This window comes from Ochotona princeps, chromosome 14 (genome assembly GCF_030435755.1).
Source record: "Ochotona princeps isolate mOchPri1 chromosome 14, mOchPri1.hap1, whole genome shotgun sequence".
NCBI lineage: Eukaryota > Metazoa > Chordata > Mammalia > Lagomorpha > Ochotonidae > Ochotona > Ochotona princeps.
The window spans coordinates 45767495-45787961 of record NC_080845.1 but is presented as its reverse complement, the minus strand read 5'-3'; the positions used below and the strand labels follow the sequence as shown (position 1 = coordinate 45787961).

The 20467-nt window shown below is 39.4% G+C and overlaps 1 protein-coding gene across 1 annotated transcript in view; it reads right to left on the bottom strand.

Moving 5' to 3' along the window:
- Positions 1-20467, bottom strand: part of BNC2 (basonuclin zinc finger protein 2) — a 432023-nt gene that overhangs the window by 232551 nt on the left and 179005 nt on the right. The window lies entirely within an intron of this gene.

Below are 20467 nucleotides of genomic sequence, written 5' to 3'. Positions count from 1 at the left end.
TCTGACTTTACAATAAAAATAGAATAAATCTTTAAAAAATTTGAAAAAAGATTCTAGAGTCATTTCAAAGGCCAGTTAGGTTCAATGTTACCAATTTTTCCCCACACTTACAAATTCTGAGACACAGTTCTAATTCACTGCTGTACCCTGCTTGTGCTTGAAGAATCCTACTGAAGCAGCAATAAGTCTCATTTCCTTGTGTGATCATAAAGAACATATATGAGTGGCTGTAACAGAATCCCTGGGATTTAAAAATAATAATAATTTCCAAAAAAATTTAAACGCCTAAGGAAATACACATGACAACAAAAAATGTTAAATCCCTACTACAGAATTAAGTATTCACGAAAGTTTAAGAAATTTCAAAATGTCTAACGAATAAAAGTAATCTGAAATTATTTAACTCAACCACTTAGCCAGCTCCTTAACTTCAAAGGCAAGTAACAGAAAAGGGTCTGAGTTTCGAGTGTGGGAAACCACACTAACAATCATCCGCAACCACCAGTTATTTGAAACAGCTGCAAGCATGCTTCCCTAACAAAACAGATTGGGATCTGGGGCCTTACAAGGTGATAGCAATTTAGTTAACCATTCAGAAGGAAATTTCTCTTCAACTCATTAAACTCTTAGCATTTCTCTTTCAGGAGAAAACAGGCACAAACACATTGTGAATATATGCTGTATAATTCAAATGGATATTCTGCTATTCCAAATGGTAGTTATTGAGATTATACAAATTTAACACATTTTACAACACATGGCTTGAAAACATAAACAGAACCAACCTACAAAGCCTACAACGGGCAAGATCTCCTTCCATTCTAAGCTAATCAGACTATATCACCAATATTTTTTATTGTAGGAGTCATAGAGATGGCATTTAATGTAGCACATCAGATGCCCATGTCCCATCTCACAGCTCCCAGGTTAACAGTCAGCTCTTGGCTCCACCTTCCTGCTAACACAGACCCAGAGAAACAGAGGGGACGCCTCCAGCAGTTGGGTTCCTCCCATCTGGTTTGTGTTTCTGACGCCCAGCTAAGACCCAACCCACTCCCAGCCGCTGTGGGTATTTGGGAAATAAGTAAGTAGACAGACACTTTGCCTCTCAAACCAATAACTGTTCAAAAATATATATATATACACTACGAATCTTACCTTAAAAGAAATACTGGAGGCCGACATTTAGTCTTGCAGCTAAACAGCCTGTATCCCCCATCAGAGAACCCAAGTCAGATGCCTGGCTTCAGCCCCTGACTCCCGACTCCAGCTTCCTGCCCATGCATTCCTAGAGAGGAAGCAAGTGACGGCTCGTGCACTTGCGTTATGTCACCCAGGTGAGAGACCTTGGCTGAGTTCTCAGTTGTCTGTCCAGGCCTTTACTATTTTCTAGCAATGAAGGGACCGAGCCAGCGTTATAGAACACCATTTCCTTATCTCCCCCCTCTCTCTCTCAGCCAGTCAGTGCCCTAACAAGTAAGTAAATAAAAAGGAAAACACAAGATCTAGTTTCAATTAGGTCATAATCCATTCCAATGACTATCTTTCTGTTTCATTATAAAAGGAGACTCCATCACACATGCCTGAATACCTCTGCCTGCTTGCAACATCCACAGTGGTTCCCAGACTGCTATGTTTTAACTATGACACCTCTGGGTTCTAACTTACCTACAGGGTTGTGATTCTTTCCAACTATGTGATTTCGAAACATACTATAACAAGAAAGGACTGATTGTGACAATCTCTAACATCCTGGCATTTTAGTGTCAATATTCTAGTTTTTAAAATATTTGTTCTAAACTTAAATATTTTGGGACCAGAGTTGTGGCATAGTGCATAACCTGCCACCTGCAATGCCAGCATCCTAAACGGGCACCAATTAAAGTCCTGTTTGATCCAATTCTAATCCAATTCCTTGCTAATAAGTCTAGGAAAGCAGTGAGGGGTGGCTCTAGTACTTGAGCCCCTGCCACTCACATGGGAGACCCAGAAGCTCATGGCTTCAGCCCTGCCCACTACTGGCCATGGAGGATCCATTCCTCTTTCTAACACTAACATTAAAATAAATAAATGTTAATTTAAAAAAATTGTCTCTTTGCACTCAGATGACTTCTTATAGGATTAAAACACAAATAACAATACCATCTCAAGCAATCTGAAAAGGAGAAACCATTTTTTAGATATTTTCAATTCAAATATGCCAACTAGAACATCTAAACCACCAACTTAAATTTTAAATCAAGAGTATGTGTGAATATTATTTTCTTTCTTAGTAAAAGAAAAAAGTAAAAAGAAAATCATCTGAAAATGAACCCTTAGGAAAATATTTTCCAAATAAATTTTTGCCTTCAGAAGCAACTTCCTATTTTAGTAGCCATAGGAACTTACCTAGGACCTGGCTATGGAGTCCAGCTACATTAGTCATAAGGTTCAAAACAGGATAGGAGACTATCTCTTCTCAGGAAAACGTCTACTTCGAGCAGCTAGCTCTTGTTATTGCTGATCTAGTGTGGCAACTGGAGCCTCGATTCATCCTCAATTCTACTCCTGAGCATGCTTCTCTAATTAGCAGACCCCCCTACTTTCTGCTTCCCAACCAGGGGAGAAATAGCACGAAAAGGGCAAACAAGGCACCTGATTCGGAGTATCCCAGGTCACTGCGAGTTCTGAGAATGCCCTCCGCCCAGGCTAACACTACTGTGCATGCTGTTACTCATTAGCATGCTAATTCTTCCCCAGGGCTGCACGTTGCCTAGGTTTACTAGGATTCTCACCAGTCTTCTGTCTCACCCACAACTTAATGGGCACAAAACTTTTTAGCCCATTACAATTCCACGATCAACAGACCGAAGGGGCAGGCATTGTGGCATACTGAGTTAAGTCACTGCCTGAAACATGCCCATCCCAGACTGCAGTGCCTAGATCAATCCCCAGCTATTCTGCATTTCAGTCCAACTTGATTCAGGTCCTTGTTAACATTGCAGGAGGCAGCAGATAATGGCCCAAGTACCTGTGCCATTGATACCCACGTGGAAGAACTGATTGAGTCTCTGCATCCTGATGTCAGCCTTGCCCAGCCCTAAATATTTTTGGCCAGTTGTGAAGTGAAACAGGGGATGGAAATATTCTGTCCCTCATCACTCTTTCAAATATATAAATATCTCTTATGAAATATCGTAAATCTGAAAATAATGTGAACATATATTTCCTATCTGTTGAACTCTCTCTAGGAAATCGCCACTAACTGAAAAAATATATATACTACTGCTCTTAGTTGTCAGTCACACTTACACTAAGGGCATCCCTGATTAAAAAAGACTAAAGAAATTATATTTAACATTTACTTGAAAATGTGCATTTTTTTCACATGCGCTATTTCATATTTCGGTAAGTATTTCCATTTGTAAACAAAATAAGTAATTTTAATGGCTACTGCATTGGCAATTGCTTTGAATGGATTATTTCTCAGACAAAATCCATGTTTTTGGTTTATTTTTCTCATAAAAGACATTTTTCTATGAAGTGCCATCTTCTAACACACTTTCCTCTAGAGCTACGTTTTGCCAGAGGCCATCTCTATCAGTCTGGTTTTGGCTTCATCTTCAATTCTGTTTTCTTCACTCTGGTAATTTTGACACTCCCTTGATCTATCTCATCTTTGTGGCAGATTTTCTCTCCTATAACTCTATAGAGATGTTTTATTTTTTTCAACATTATGACTCCTTCGATCAAACAGGCAGGTGGTGTTAAGGCTATTTAATATGCTTCATTGAAAGAAACAACTTAAATACACAAGCACAAAAGATGACTGACCAATACTTTCACTTATCTGAATGGCACAGTGCAACTGACAGTGCAGTAAACAACATCTGAGATACACCAGCAATTAAGCAGAAACATCTTTCAGGAAACCATAGGTCAGCTTTCCTCATGGAGATCTGCCGTGTGATTATGCAGATCCACACATCCAGCTCATCAGATATTGCTGCCATGACCCACATGTGGTTAACCAAACAGTAATTTTACCTGATTGGTTACTAGTGTAAAACGTAAGCTACACTAATCTGTTCAAAAAGATTCATACATATCTTTGATGATATATATCCCTTTCAAAACATTGTCCTGTTCTGAGGGAGTGGTACTTATTTATATACAATCAGTACAAACCAATCTGGATACTTTATTTGCTTGATATTTTTCCTTTTGATGTTTTCTGTTCAAGTTTGCAGTCATAAAATATACACACATATATTTATAAATTAGTAATAGAGTGTGCTATTTCACTGTGAAAGAAACTTAAACCCAACAAGGAACATGATCAGTTTCTTACTTACAATAAAGTGTTAGATACTCATTTGTGAGAGCACATCACACACAAAGAGCTAAGGCCATGAAACTATTACCACTTAGAATCCATGCTTTGGTTGTTTATAAAGGAATGGAAATGAGATGTGGTGATCTACCTGTTTCAACCAAGTACTCCTTTGTAATAATACCATCCCTTTATTTAACAGCTAACCAACAACATTTGGAGTGCTGTCTCTGTTTATTCAAGCGGCTTTTTTTTTCCTCTTTGCAAATCTAACTAGCCCATACAAGAATGACGTCCACAATCAGGCTCTTGTTATTTCTACGCTGCACTCAATGGAGATAGGCAGTATAAACAACCCTGGTATTGTTACTGGACAAGATAATCAATAACACGTTTAATTGGAAATTAACAGCAGGACTCTTCTCAGTGCCAAAAGCAGTCATTTGAAGTAGTCACCTTCAACAGCCAAAGGAAAGTGGATTCCCAATTAATGGAAAGTGAGTTTTATCAGACCAAACAGTACTTTCCACTTCCTGAAAAACAGAACTAAATACTTTGTCTTGCTATGCTAGTCTATTTTATTCTTAGCTTATGTGAGTATCATTTAGATACAAACAACAAAATGTAAAATGCATTGCTACCAAAACATTTATCAGCTTCTTAATATGGAAACTAAAAAGAAAGGTGTGCCTCAGATATACACAGAAGAAAAAAATAGGGTGAATTGTTTGAGAACCTATTGTATATAAAGAACTATTCCGACACCATGATAGCCAAACATGAATACAACTGGATTCTTACCCTCAAAGAGAGCTTTGAGTTAAATTCTCTTCAGCTACTTCTCTAAAACTGTCCCTGTGGGAATTGGTCATTGCTTTGCCTGTCCTCTCTGACCCTAGGGTATGAAGATCAGCATTTATCACATTTGTCCACTCACCAAGGAATTATTAGGCACCCTCCTTCTCCATAATACACACAGTCACGAGTGCAGACATTGGAAGTGAACAGGACTCAGGCAATCCTTTGGGAAGATCACAGTACACTCCAACACGTTACTTAGCACACAGCACAGCTTGCACAGAGCCATCAGCTTGTTCTTATTCATCTCTATATACCCAGGAGACATACTGTAGGATCTCAGTATGTTAATACAGCACCCTATGAAAAGATCCTTAGATGAGAAACCAGAAGACCAGGTTGTGACCACAGTTTGTCATTATGACATTTGGAGCCACTCCACACCCTCCCCCCCAACAAACAAGGAGGTGGTTGTCCTTGCTCCAGGTGATCTCAGGGTCTACTACAAAATGAGTGAATATTCTGATTTCAAAGTGAGCAGAGTAAACATATTCTAAAAACTCAGGATATGCTTTAAATGAGTTTAAATCCATCTAGGCTATGATCAGTTCAATGACTAGGCCCACGCTGAAAACACATCTTGAAACATTATTGTAACCATTACTGTGGAATTTACTTTATGATTTTGATATATGGAGTCCTTTTGTCTCCCCCTACCCATCTAGATATAATTTGGGTCCACTGTATTCATTCAAGAAGAATTGGTGGGGTGGTGGCTGTTATTTTGAAGAAGTGTGTAATCTCTGACTTTCTCTAGTTGGGCAAACTGCCCAGTGAGTATCAATTTTTTTAAAGCTACCAATATGGTTTTCATAGATTCACTGATTAAATGATTAGAATTCAAAGCACGTTTCTCCCAGGGTGAGCAAATAATTCACAACAATCCATGCAGATGCAAAAGAGATGACAATGGATCAATCTGTATGTGAGTAAGTTGACACGGTGGTTTACTGCTTCTCCTACTTCTACAGACCCTCCCCCAACACTCACACAGACACAGAGAGCTTTCAGATGAAGAAAAATTCCTCTTGTCAAGGGGAGTTAAAATTAGTCATAATACCCACTTTGGGGACTTGGGAAGACTTACTGTAAATCAGCCACTCAGGAACCACATTTGACCTATTTTGGTTATAATGTCACAATATGTTGCCTAATCCTGAAAATATTGATTAAGCCTTGGAATTATAATGGAAAGCAATTGCCATACATTCAAAGTGACCAACCACAAAATAGAAAAGTATTCCCGAAGAGCCCACAAAGGGAATAATGATCCTTATAACTTAAAATCCCTTATCTTCTAGATGGCATAGTTTACCACACATTAAGGTTGCATTTGTCCCCAAAGGTGCTAACGTATCTTTTAAAAAAAAAAAAAGATTTATTTTATTTTTATTGGAAGATCAGACACACAGAGAAGAGACACAAAGAGGGCAATCTTCCACTCTCTGATTCACTCTGCAAGTGGCCACAACAGCTGGAGCTGTACTGATTTGAAGCCAGGAGCCCAGAGCCTCCTCCAGGTCTCCCACCTGGGTACAGGGTCCCAAGGTTTGGGCTGTCCTTGACTGCTCCCCCAGGCCACAAGCAGGGAGCTGGATGGAAACCAGGGCTGATAGGATTAGAACCAGCACCCATATGGGATCCTAGCGTGTGTAAGGCAAGGACTTTAGCCATCAGGCTGCAATGCCAGGTGCTGAATGACCTCAGGTCATTCTCCCGTCCAGCAGGATTGTCTATTCTGAACTAGAGCAAAAGAACAAGTTAGAACTGTGCACTGGCTAATAACATAATGAAAATAAATTCATGTACTAAAATCTGCCTCACTGTTGTTTCTTTCTCCTGGTCTTTTACCTTTGCAATGCTATAACAACTTACTGAAGGAATTATGGTGTTGTATATCTCATATGCAGGGATCCCTTCCATACCTCTATTATACAGAACTGTTTTCTACCTTCTCAAAATATGTCTACAAGGAGTATGTGTTTATTTAAAAACAGGAACAGCCAGAAGAAGCTGTCACAGAGAAGTAATTAAGATCAGTTCACAGACTTCTAAAATGCAAAAGATTCAAGATTCTTTACTGTAGCTTAGGACAGATGGCGGGAAACTGACGTTGCCTCATGTCTTCTGCACAATCCATGAGACCAGTTACCCTTGTAGTGCCTGTCCCTGGCTCTACTAAAAACATGTAACTATAATAACATGCATAGCAATTGTATTACCTCAATTGAAATCAAATATTCAGTCAAGTAAATACTGAAAGCATGCATAAGTTTTAACGTCACTGAGGAACAGGTTTTAGTTTTTCCTTATACTCTTCTCTAAGTCTCACTAATCTATCACATGTCATGATTTAATAGGAACAGCAACTACACCTACTGGGGTTCACAGGACCAAGTGGAAAACAGTGATGATACAGCTTCATTTCAGAAGGCCTGAAAGAGACCAAGCACCCTGTGGCAAAATCCTACTAAATAGTTCTTACTTTAAGAGCAATATTAAGAAGGGGTGAGAAGTCTCTCCTAACTCAAAAATCAAGGACAGGGGAATACATGAGATGACACTTACAAATGTCTTACACTGCTCTGTGGAAAAGCAGTGCACTCAACGTCAATGAAAGACAATGCCTTCACCTATTCACTGTGGTGATAGTAGTGAATGCCTAAAATCATCGAAGAGGTAATGCTCTCACACCCCACTGATAGATGGGAAATGAGAACCAGTGGACAAGCAGCGTGCTCATGAATGCCAGGGGAAACATACTCGCAGAGTGCCTGGAAAGCCCTCAGTGAAAGAATGGGTAACCATCAGCCCCAGTCCTGACCCATCTTGCTAAGTCTTTTTGTGAGTGTTTCCCCTAGCCAACATTCTTACTCCAGGATCTTTCCCTAAAGCAAGGTCCTTCCTGGAAATCACCATCTGAATCTTTCTACAGGTTAGGTCTGCCCCTAAAATGACATTCTACATAAACAGACTAAGCACTGACTGACTGTATCAGAGTTGAAATAAATGATGTAGTGACATGATTTGCAGCCAGAAGAAAAGAATAAAGCACATAAAGAGGGGAGTAGGACAGAGCAGCAAGGCTGTTCATCCTCCCAGAAGATAAGACGGCCTAAGGAGAAGTCATGCTCGACAGGAAGACTTGGACGAGTGTCACTAGTTCCCTTTCCCCAGTCAGCCCTTGCCTTTACCACCAGAGCTCACTCAGACACCCCAGACAGCAGACAGCATCCCAGAGCTTCTCATCAGATCTGGTTGTGTGCCTCACTGCCAGCTATAAACAGACACATGCACTCACACTGTCTCCTCAGTTCTCTGAAACCTGTTTCCCATCAGATCTGAGAAGCAGGCTCTGCATAGATCAATCTGACCCAGGGCTGGTCACCTGTCAAACTAGAATGTGTCCTGTTCTACCATATGCCTGAACTCCAGTAGATCCCCTATTTTACAATACCCGTTTGACAAGTACTGTCCTGAAAGACTTTCACAAAACAGACCAAACTCTATCAAATCTATCTGCACAGTTCAACAAGCACTGAAAACCCACGTTGTGTAATCCAGAACAGAGCCAAGCGTAACAGGGAAAAGGCATCCGTACACGTATTATAAGGTTGTCTTACGCCACAGTTTCTCTCATTAAGCAAACTCTGAACAAATCACTCATAGGTGATTGGTCTGAAATCTTTTAGTGGTTACTGATTCACAAAACCACAGAACTAACACATACTCTGCTAACAGTCAGGGATGTTACTATGGCATCATGGATCATCACCATGCAAACAGTGAGACCTGTGATTGTTCCAACGGGGAAGATACAAAAGCCATTTTTAAAACCACCCAGCCAAATACCTGATTTATCAGATTGAAAGTGTTTAGCATCAATGAAGACCAAACAGAAAGTAACCAATCTTAAATATTCAGGATGAAGCTGAGGTTTTAACATATTGTATTCATGGCTGTCCTATTCTTATGTTGAGGCATAAGCATTGCTCTAAATCTGTTTTATGAAATTATCTAGGAACAAAAGATTTGAGTCATCAAATATGATAAGAGGGACATACCTATGACAATTTTTTCCTGTAAATGATTACATTATTATACATCATTGCCAAATTCTATTGAAGAACAACAGACCACCCCAGAACAGATAAGCAACTGGAGAGTACGCTCTAGAAAATGTCAATCTTTGATTTTCCAAAAGCAAAGTTTTCATTTTGGGACACCAGGAAATCAGTTTTACGAAATCAGGGAGGAGGAGACAGGGAAATCAGCTAGAATAAAATCATACTCAGCAAAATTTCTACAATCAAATCCTAAGACACTGAAAAAAAGTTTCCTTTACATCAGAATTGCTACTTAGTGTTGAGATTGTTTTAGTATGTTTTAGTTTTCTGTTCCCTAGCTAACATAAGTGCACTCAGTTCCATTTACAAGGTAAAAACACTCTTCACAGAAGCTAGACACAGATTTAAATGACTAATAACCATAAACAAATTTCTTTTGCACATCAAAAGAAAAAAGAGACTTTGTTTAGGAAATTCCTAATGGCTTAATTTGTAAGTAAAATTTTCTCTTTATTTAAGACCCACTAGCACAATGAAGTTCAGCTGGAAGGCAGCAGGCAGTTCTTATAGAATGAACTTTGCACAGTTCTGTAAAAATACTATTTGAAGGTAGTTCTTTTTTCTAGGGTCAGGAAATGAGTGATTCAAAAATAAGAGGAGTATAAGAGAAAATGTACAGATACAAAGAAAAAAACAGCCACCCCACAAACTGAGGGGGGTAAGCAGTAACATTCTTGCTAATTAAAATTTCCAGTTCCTATGGGCTTCTATATACACAAATCCCAGTCAAGAAAGACATGCAGGATCAGACCTGTACCCAGAAAAAGTATACCATCATCACATTAATTGTATTATTACTTCATAATGCTAGCCAGCCAGGTTTACACAGAAGAGATTAAATAACAAGATAACCTTATAAACAATGCTCATTTCATCAGTGTACCAAATAAGTTTGATTTATATCATTGACTGTTCCTCTAATTAATTTATGCATCCACATGCTTTATTTTACACAGACAGACACCTACACTGGAATAGGGAGAGCTATGTTTTTAATGTCTTGAACTTTGAGAAGGGTTCATGTTTAGTCTTCCAATGTTGCTGTTTTAGTTCCCCCACACTTCAAAAATGAAATGAAGGTTAAAATACCTTGCATTAAAAGCTGGAGCATGCAGAGAGAAAAAATTTTATCAAATCCAATACCTATATCTCCTGCCAACAGCTATATGTTTAATTTTAGCTGGTGTAGCTTTAACCCAAGCCTGAATCTAGAACTGTTCATTTCAGTGTTCTAACCCTACTTCCTCTTACCAATATTCCACTTTGAGCTTTCTGGATGTGAAAGTTTTAGCTGCTTATGCTTTATTACAGTTTCTACTGAGCCAGTAGTAAGGAGGGTCAACTAATTTTAGAAATGAATTTTTTTTAATAATGTTGGGGTTTGGATAATATTTTAAAACTGCACTTCAAGATGCTGGTTTACAACATCAAGTTCTATCGGTAAGCAGTTAGAATGGGAAATTCCAGAGAGGAAGGAAAGTCCAACTATCCCAGTGTCTCAACAAGGAAGACAAAAACAACTTCTTTGAATTCAGACCCACTTAGAATATATACCCCGTGACATCATGGGAATGTGAGCACTCTCTTAAATCCCTAAAAAAGTAACACTGAAATGCAGTATCCTGGTGTCAGGATTATTTCAGTGTAGTTATTTTACAACTTCTACGGATAGTTTCAATGTGGGGATATGGGTGTCTGTTTAATTTTTAATAAGGCAAACAGAAAGGTTTTTACTTGTCTTTTATGTAAAACTTTATTCTATGCATTTGATTAATGTTTATTTATAGGAACTAAATACAATAATGCATGTCAGCAATATGATCTGTTTCTGATTATCAACTCTTGGACAGCAGAGATCATATCTGCTTAGCTCTTTTATATAGGATACAAACACAGTACCATACCCCAAAAGGCACTTAAGGGTGGTTTTTATGACAACAACGATTTCAAGGGCACTTGGTCTGCTAAATACAGTCACAATCTCCACTATGCAGTCACCAAACACAAGACAGTCACACTTTTCTATTCCAGGCAATTTCATCTTCAGTGATGGAATTTTTGCTTATGAAACACACTATTTTAAAATGAGGCATTATGTAATCCTTTATAGTCAGGGGATTGTTTTTAAACAAGACCTAAATTCTATACTAGTAAGTGACACAAAGAGATGGAAAGAGAAAGAGCCTTACCCAAACATTACATTTCTTCACATCAAGTTAGCACATTCCACACATTACATAGGAAAATCTGCATCTTTCATAAAAGAACCTGGTACGACCTCACAACAGCACGTAGAAATACAGCCCCCTCGCATTCTCCATATGCACACACACACACATACACACATGCCTTACTGACATATGACTAGTACCTATGTTCTTATTTTATATTCTTTCAGATCATATTGAACAAGGGGCAAATTTAACTAAATTTTCTGTGGCAAGAGAGTCATGAAAATCTCTATAACAACACATACTGAACTCTAAAGGGATAGACAAGAGTAAATATTATTTTAATGGCATGGACACAACAATACGTTACTAACTATATCACCTTAGATATTTTAAAATCTCTGGGGATCAGTTTCAAAAAATCTGCCAAAGGAATATACTGGGTTATATAACTTTAGACAACTGTCACATTTACATTTTGGAAGCATATGGAAAGCACTGAGTCCTACAGAATCAACACACAAAACAAGATTTCATTATCTTCACAAACAAAAGCTTTTCTTTTGCAGGGCTAGGAAAAGGGGTTCTAAGTGTTCCTAACATAATTTACTGTTTGTGACTAGCTCCAGCAAGACAACGCAACAGAACATCACTAATTATTTTTACAGACATATAAATATATACCCATATGAGCTATATGTGTTTGTATATACAATTTCCTGCACATGTACAGACGCCCAAACAAACACGGAATTCTCTAGATCCCAGTCAAGGATCAAAATACTTCCTGTTTTGCTCTACTCTCTTCCCTCTTCTATGGTATTACTATTGCTCAGGAACTTACACAAAGCCAGCACAAGCATCTTATTTAAGATTTGATACATTAACACTGGCATGAACAGCTAACCTACAGTTGGTCATCTGAAATCTACAGAAAATTTACTCTTAGAAACATTCATACTGAGAGTGAATGCAGAATGTAGTTAGGTCCTCAGGCAATTCAACCTAAGTTTATTTGGCCCATAAAGGACCTAAATCACAGAAACCAAGGTACAAGAATCCATGAGTTTAATGCTTAAGCAGCATTATGCGCAACAACAGTGTAATAAATAAGAAAGGTATTGAAAATACGTAAGACCATCTACTTCTCACCACACCAACACCTTTAAAAGTGCAAAAAAAATTTAGTTCATAAGATTGTTTTACTAATGCCCCCTCCAGTATGTATTTACAAATGCACCTCAAAAAGAAAACCTCACGCAAGTGGTAAACATACTCTCATTTTCTTATTTGTTTTGAGAAACAAATGCAGAATATAAGGTAAGACAGAAAGCAAAACACATCTCTGTCTACAGTCACCATGACTTCCTTGTTATAGGCCAGAGTACAAAACTGTTTTAAACTAAACATTTCAATAGTCAAAATATGAGAATTTTCCTAAAAAATAAATCCTAATTTTTTTCTGACTGGCCACAATAAGTGACTAAAAACCTACTTAATCACAATAACCTTCAGTGTTAGCTATATGTGTTAGGCCAAATGCCCTTATGATTATAGACACTACATTCTTCAATCTGTTCCACAAAACCAAGAGGCACTGAAAAACTCAAGGCTTCCAATTCAATCAACGAAAAAGCAATTCAATGATAAAAATATACAGAAGAATTATGCTAAGCACTGGTTACTCTATTAGACTTCAAAGTGATTCTGAAGTTAGAAAACCCAATGTTTCAATCTGAACATTCTTCCTTTGTCACGAGTACAGAATAGAAGCTAACCTGGAGCCCCGGACTTCTGGCTGGCTTTCACCAATAATTTCATTCAGCATCCAGGGAAGGCAGGAGTTGTAAGTATTCTACATTCCTTTTTAAACTACTAATCAAGATCCATTCACTGTCTTTAAAAGCAATCCACCAATCCCCACACAGCTTTAAGTTAAAAAATGCAACCTAAATTTCCTGATTTTTACTGATTAAGAAATCCTGGATATCTCTTCCCTAGTAACAGGGACTCTAAGATGATAAGTGAAAACATGATCGTAGTTCGCCTCTACAGAAGATGGAGAAGGAGAGCTGGCTGGGAAGGGAAACAAGTGTAAAACTAAAAATTTAAAGTAAGAATAAAGAAAAAGAAAACAGGGACAAAGAGGAGAAGAAGTAATAGGGCAGCTACGAGATGAGGAAAAGAGAAAGCCAAAGGGAGTAAGGAACGAGGAAGCAGAGAAGCAGCATCAGCAGCGAACAGGCTGGCGTCCAAAGCTTGCCAGAGCTCGCGACTACTAAGATATGGCCTGTATCTCTTTTCTGACACGGGGATTACCTCTTTGATGATTTTTCTCAAATGCTTTCAGGACCTAAGCAGTCTCATTTTTCCAATTCATGTTTACTGTTAAAGTTCAAGTTTGAAAACTATGCTCTGTGTAGAGGACTCACTTTTACTATAGAAATATTCTTTGGAACCTATACACCATGGCTTAGTGTAGTGCACAAAACCTCAGCGTTGCCTCAACATTCCAAACCCACAAGTCTGTCCTTCGAAAAGAAATGAATGCTGTCTCTTCCCACAGCGTCTGAAGTTCACGTGAAATCAGTGTTCCCTGATGGTGAAATGTTTTAAAATGACATTCCTTTGTGTGAGATTAATCCATATCCAATGCAGTTGTCTTTACTCACAAAGAACATGATGTGTCCCAAGTATCTAGGGCACATCCACGGTCAGTTATCAGAAAAAAGCATGCTCTCCCACCTGCAGCTTATATGTATAGCAAGTGCAATAGAGGCTGTACTCACAGCCAAGCTTCTAAGAGTAGTGAGATGTATGTTAGTACAGCTTGGCATAGCATCTCCTGCCCCTTGACCTGATTCCTTCAGTCCATCCAATCACCCATCCACTCTGTGTACCAGTAAATGCTGATGCTTTCTATATTCCTAACAGTAAGAATGCTTTTATATAAAACCTCACTATCACAGCACTTTGATACATTGATCCTACAAACTGTGGAACTCTGCGAAGCGGTTCAACACGATGTCATCACTAGACAGCAACTTGTTTCATTTACAGTATCTGTTTCACTTCTACTCATGAGCTAATATAATTCAATTTTTTTAACTGCACACAGGCTGCTAGACACATGTGCCTGGCAAATGGAATCTGAACTTAGCTTAACAGCCTCATTTATTCCTGATGGTTTAAATTATTTCATCACAATTAATGACACCCCCTCAGCTTCCTGTGCAGCGCTGCCAGATGTTCAGAGACCACAGAGCCACTCTCTTCTTTGACGGCTGGTGACAAGTCGTCCTCTGAAGGACGTTCCCTAGGTGCCCGGGCCGGATGACACCTCCGCGGCTCAGCACCTCTCTGCTTCCCCGAGTAACCATGGAGAGGAACATGCAGGAAGGCTTGAGCAACCAGCCAACGCATTCGCGAGGGCAAATTATGTGAAGTGATCTAAACTCGCAGGAACTTGGCTCCTGCCACAGGAGTTCCTAACCTTGTTGTTTTATGAAAGAGCTCTTTGCCTCCGACTTCCCAATCACTGGCATCCACTGAGGACCTAGGGTGGCGTCAGTCCTCGGGGAATGTCAAAGTGCAGGAATAATACAGAGCTTTCCACAGAGACATTGCTTGTTGTTGAGCAGTTTGCAGTAGGATGTTGTTTAAACTTAGCCTCCTTGATTGTGATCACGGCCTTGCATTGCGAGAGTGAACAGTGTGAAAAGAATGTCTTCCACCTCCACTGTGATTACCTCTGATCCTAGTTGATGACAGCATGCAACAGAAAGGCAGAACACATTGACAACTTGTGGTAAACCATGTGCTCCCCTTTCCTGGGCATAGTAGGGTTCATCTTTTCCTCAGTTTTGTTTTTTTGTGTGTGTGTTTTTCGTTGATTGCTGTTGTTTGAAAACCAGACATCACACTTTCCTTATTTTGTTTCTGAATGGGCACAGCTACTTACTTCTTTAATAACAACAACAACAACAAAAAACCCACATATAATTTTTTCCTCAGCGCAGACACTGAGAAACTAAACTTCCACATTTGAATTTCACATACAACTTTGCATACATATTCACATACTCACAAGTAGTAGCTTCGGAAGGTAGCAGAAACAGTAAACACAAGAGCACTTTTCCAATAAGAATCCAATACTACAGATCTAATTTGGAAAGCATTTCCATAAACTAGAGAACATGTGGCAGACATTTTATGGATTATTTTTTAAACGCTTTTAAAAAATGCTGATCTTATTCAGGGAATAAGGGGCCTTTCCGTTTGCCAAAAAGCGTAATAGGAAAACAGAGAGGCCACCTGTGTCAGCCCACCCTATAGTATGAACAAGAGCTATATGGGTATTTTGGAAAATATTTTCAAACTGAGATGAGATGAGGGAAAAAAAAAATCAGTATCAATCCAGAGCCCAGGGAGATGCAAAAGGCTTCTGTGTGTGTTACTGATTATGTGTGTGGCCTGCACGGGCTAATTTCACACGCCCCTGAAGCTCAGTGTACTTTCTCTTTTATGTGCTACTTGTGATTAAAACTAGGGCCTCATCCGCATCAGTTTAGGCAATGGACACAAACATGAGGTCAATAAATCAGGCCAAACAAGCTGAATTTTGCCCTGCGTAGAAGACTTTAAAATCCTATATGACCTCTGAATTCTGCTGGGTGTTTCATACTGAACAGTTGCTTATGAACGTGAGTCTACTGGGAAGCCCTATGAGGCCGGCAGCCTAGTTTTGACCATAACTGAGGCGCTCAGCGGGGAGCTGCAACGGTGGCATGCTTGCAGCTAGCAGACAATAGCAAAATCTTCGCACTCCCAGTTACATCAAATTTTCCACGGACCAAAACTAAAATACAGAGTTCAATTACTGAGAGGTAGATAAGTAAAATAAACAACCAATTTCATACAGTGAAGAGAGGAGAGCGTCATATGGTCCTCATTCTGTTGTCTCCAAACACTTTATCAGAGAAGGAAAAGGAGCTGCGTAAACTTTAAACTCTCATGTAGGGATGTATTGCTTGTGTGTCCCTGGCAGATGTGGAGAGGAGATGAAATGGGCAAGGGAGAATCAAATATCCCATCGCTGCAGGTTTGCTGAGGGGAAAAGCACTGCACAGATCTCACATCTGGCAATCATTTGTCAATAGCTGGAAAAGAACGGCAGGAAACTTTCTGGCTCTTGGAGAAGATGAAAAGACAAAAACCATGTGTCACACACACACACACATACTCACACACTCACTCTGAAATGGTACAATGACTACTATACTTATACCCTCCCCCTTCTCCCTAGCTTTAATGATCTTCAGATATACTCTACTCCACGGTCAAAAACATGCAGTCACTTGACTTGTTAAAGCTGCAGTGTATGTACATTTTTCAAATAAACCCCAGGGCTGATATTAGAAAATCGAAATCAGTCAAGCCTAGACCGCCTGGTACTTTGGGCAGGAATCCTTGCGGTTTAGTCAATAAACAGCATCTGAATGAAAGACACCACAGTAACTAGACAGTAACGTTTTGAACAGTTCTTAACCTGAAAGAAGGGATTGGGCACTGGTGCCCTGGTGACCAAGGATGGAAGGCTACCAACCCACTTAGATCATTCGACTTGTGACATGGCTCTGTTCAGCATAAGGTCATCTGTCATTTTTAACACACACACACACACACACACACGGAGGTGAAGTTATAACTTAGAATACTGTAGATGGATTTGGGGGAAAAAAAACCAGATTTTTCCTTTTTGGGCCATAATGATACCCATTTTAATAAATTGTTCAGAGAAACGTCAGGGTCTGTTTAGAAAATAATGGTGTTAACAATACAGAGAATGTGCTGGCTTCGTTCTGAGTTCATAAAAATGACCGGCTTTGTCCCAGGAGGTTTATCATGCAATAAAAAGTTTTCAAAACACCCCACACAAAATTAATACCACATTAATTAACTTCTCCAAAATCACAGATATTTGAACGTATGCACAGTGATCGATAGACTTCAACGGGCAGCTTCTGGTTCACCCGTCCGCTGCATTTAACCAGGAGCAGCAGCCAAGCTCGTCCCTGTGAGTCCATAAGTGAATGCTGCAGGTTGTTTAATAACCTGGCAAATTCACAGTAGCTTGTCAAATTATTACAGGAACAGTGTCATCACTAAACAAGCCTGATCACGGTTAATTACAATGCAGACCAGAGAGCAGCCACAATTGTTCATTAATTACAGGAAGCACCTCATTTAAATTTTATGGAAATTTACACTTGCACCCCGGTATGTCTGGAAAAAGAAGTGAACCTTCATGCATTCACAGAAGAAAGGAGTCTGTGGTTTATGAAACATCACAGTAAATTGTGTCTAATATGGTACTGAAATATTGGTTCATTATTTACTCTAATTTCCTAAGCACTACAATGGTGAAAAATATCAAGTCAAACCTCACATCTTAAATTCCCAACCAAGAAAAAGAAGTGTGCTAAGTGGAATGTAACAATAGAGGAGGTACAGACTAAGGCACCAAGGCACTTCTCTGATTAAAAATAAAATATTTACCACCAATTAAAAGAGGTCTAAACTAGAAAAACCATTTCCTAGAAGGTATTTGTATAAAAACATCCTGCCATTCTTCGCTGCTGTGATCAGTTAACCTCCCTAGCTAGAGTACCCACTTTCACACTACTTCAAATGCTGCTCAATAAAGTTAGCTTGAATCAAAGTCTTTATTTCCAGTGATTATTCTCAATCAAGTGTATTAGTACAAAAATATGGCAGATGCCCTAGGGAAAATCAAGTCCTGCACAGACTTGAAAGATGACAGTCACTCAAAATCAAAGATACACCCATGGAAGAGTGTGAGAATCTTGTCATTATTAAATCATGAACCTGCTAAGAAATCTGAAATGTTAGGGTTAAAAGACAAGGGTTCAAAATGAGCAGGAAGGAACTGTACCAGTTGTGAGAACACAATGAAGGTAAGTCAGGTAGGAATGTGTGTGTGTCTGAAAGAAAATCCTTCGTAAAAAAACAAATGAGCAAACAAACAAAAACCTAACAGATACAAATAAATGACAGATCCTAAGCTGAACTACAGAGGAGACTCCTCTTAGAACCAAGGGAACCACACAACAAATCCTCTGGTGGTCAGCTTGCCTGGCCCTGGGGGAAAGCCCGAGACGCAGGCAGTGTGGATGCATGGCTCTGGTAAGCCAGCAGTGAGCTTCTACAACAGAGTTAGACAAAAAAGCACACACACACACACACACACACACACACACACAGGCTTGGGGAAGAAAGAGTATGCAAGTGCAGAATAAATATTGTGGCAAGAATGAAGACTCTAAGTTAAAAAATACTCCTGGAATTATTCGCTGGTGAAAAATATATTAGGTGTCAAGTTTATTATGACTGGCACAATATGAGTATATACCATTATTTCTAAAGAAGAAAGGGGAACAAACAATTTAAGTGGTTCTACTTAATTATCAATTCACCACGGCTGCCAATTTTTTTAGAAAATTTTACATATTTAATTTATTTGAAAGGCAGAGAGAGAGACAGAGAGACAGAGAGACAGAAATATTTTCCATCCATTGGCACTTGCCAAATATCAACAGTTGCTGAGACCAGGCCAAGCAGAAACCAGGAGCCAATAACTCAATCCGGGTCTCCGACTTGGGTGGCAGGGACTCAACTACTTGGGCCATTGTCTGCTACCTCCCAGAATGTGTATTGGTAAGAAGCTGGAATCAGAAACAAAGCCTACGCTTGAACAAGACACTCTAAGACGCCGAAATCCTAAGCAGCATCTTCACCGTAAAGCTGAACGCCTGTCCCAGCTGACCATCTTCTAACAGATTCAACTTCTCTCCTCAATACACCACAACAATGTCACAAGATGAGTTACGGAGTGGACAGCCTCATGAATGTCCAGGATCTTGGTCCTCCTTGCGAAGTCCATGCTAAGCTGTCACCCTCACATCTGTTTACTTAACTATCAGTTTCACTGAAACTTCAAAATACACATTTTTGGTAAGCCAAACTCGTGCTTCACAATTTCTTTCTGCTTTATTTCACATTCTCATATCTGTAGAACTATTTCTTCGTGCATCATAACACAAATTATCTAACAATCACCCATAACAAAACCATCATTGCAGGCAATGGGTTTGAAAAACATCACTCACCCTACACAAAAAAGCCAAGGATTAGACTCTTCTCTTCCTCTGGTATGAAACCTCCTCCAGCACTGCCATTATAAAGTGTCACCCACAAGCTGTTAAGTTTCTATAACCAGGAAATCCATGATCATGGCTCACATGTGTCACACCTGCTTTTTTGTTGTATCACAGCCATTCACCAACTAGACAGTATCAGCTTGGGGCACAGCAGCATGCAGGTGGTCTTCCCTAGGCCAAGAGCAGGTGTGCAAGCGATAGTATACCCTTCAGCACAGTAAAAATGGAAACCTCCCCTGACGGCAACTTCCCACTGTGAAGAAGTCAATTTTTAAAACTGTTCTTTCTTTGCTCACATGGGTGGCTAAATCAGTAAAAAAAAATGTTTTAAAGCAGAACCCTCTGCTCATCCAATAAGCCTGAGAATTTTTATAAGTAATTCCAAACACAAGTCCCTAAAAACACAAAAGCACGCATTTACTCATGCTAAGGGATGTCATACATGTTAAAACCTTAGCCTCTGTCCACACATCCCTTAAATATCAGCAGGTAAATGGGCAGCCAGCCTTGTGGCACAGAGGCTTAGGCTACTGTTGGTGATGCCAGTGCACCATACTGAAGCACTGGTTAAGGTCTTTGCTACTCTACTTTTGATTCAGCTCTCTGTGACCGTACTTGGGAAAGCAGCAGATGATGGTCCAAGTACATGGACTCCTATTTCCTATGGGAGAGACCAGTAAAGAGTTCCAGGCTTCTGTCTTCTGTTCTCTGTCTAGCCTGGACCTGGCTGTTTCCCTCACTCCTCTCTACTCTCTGCCT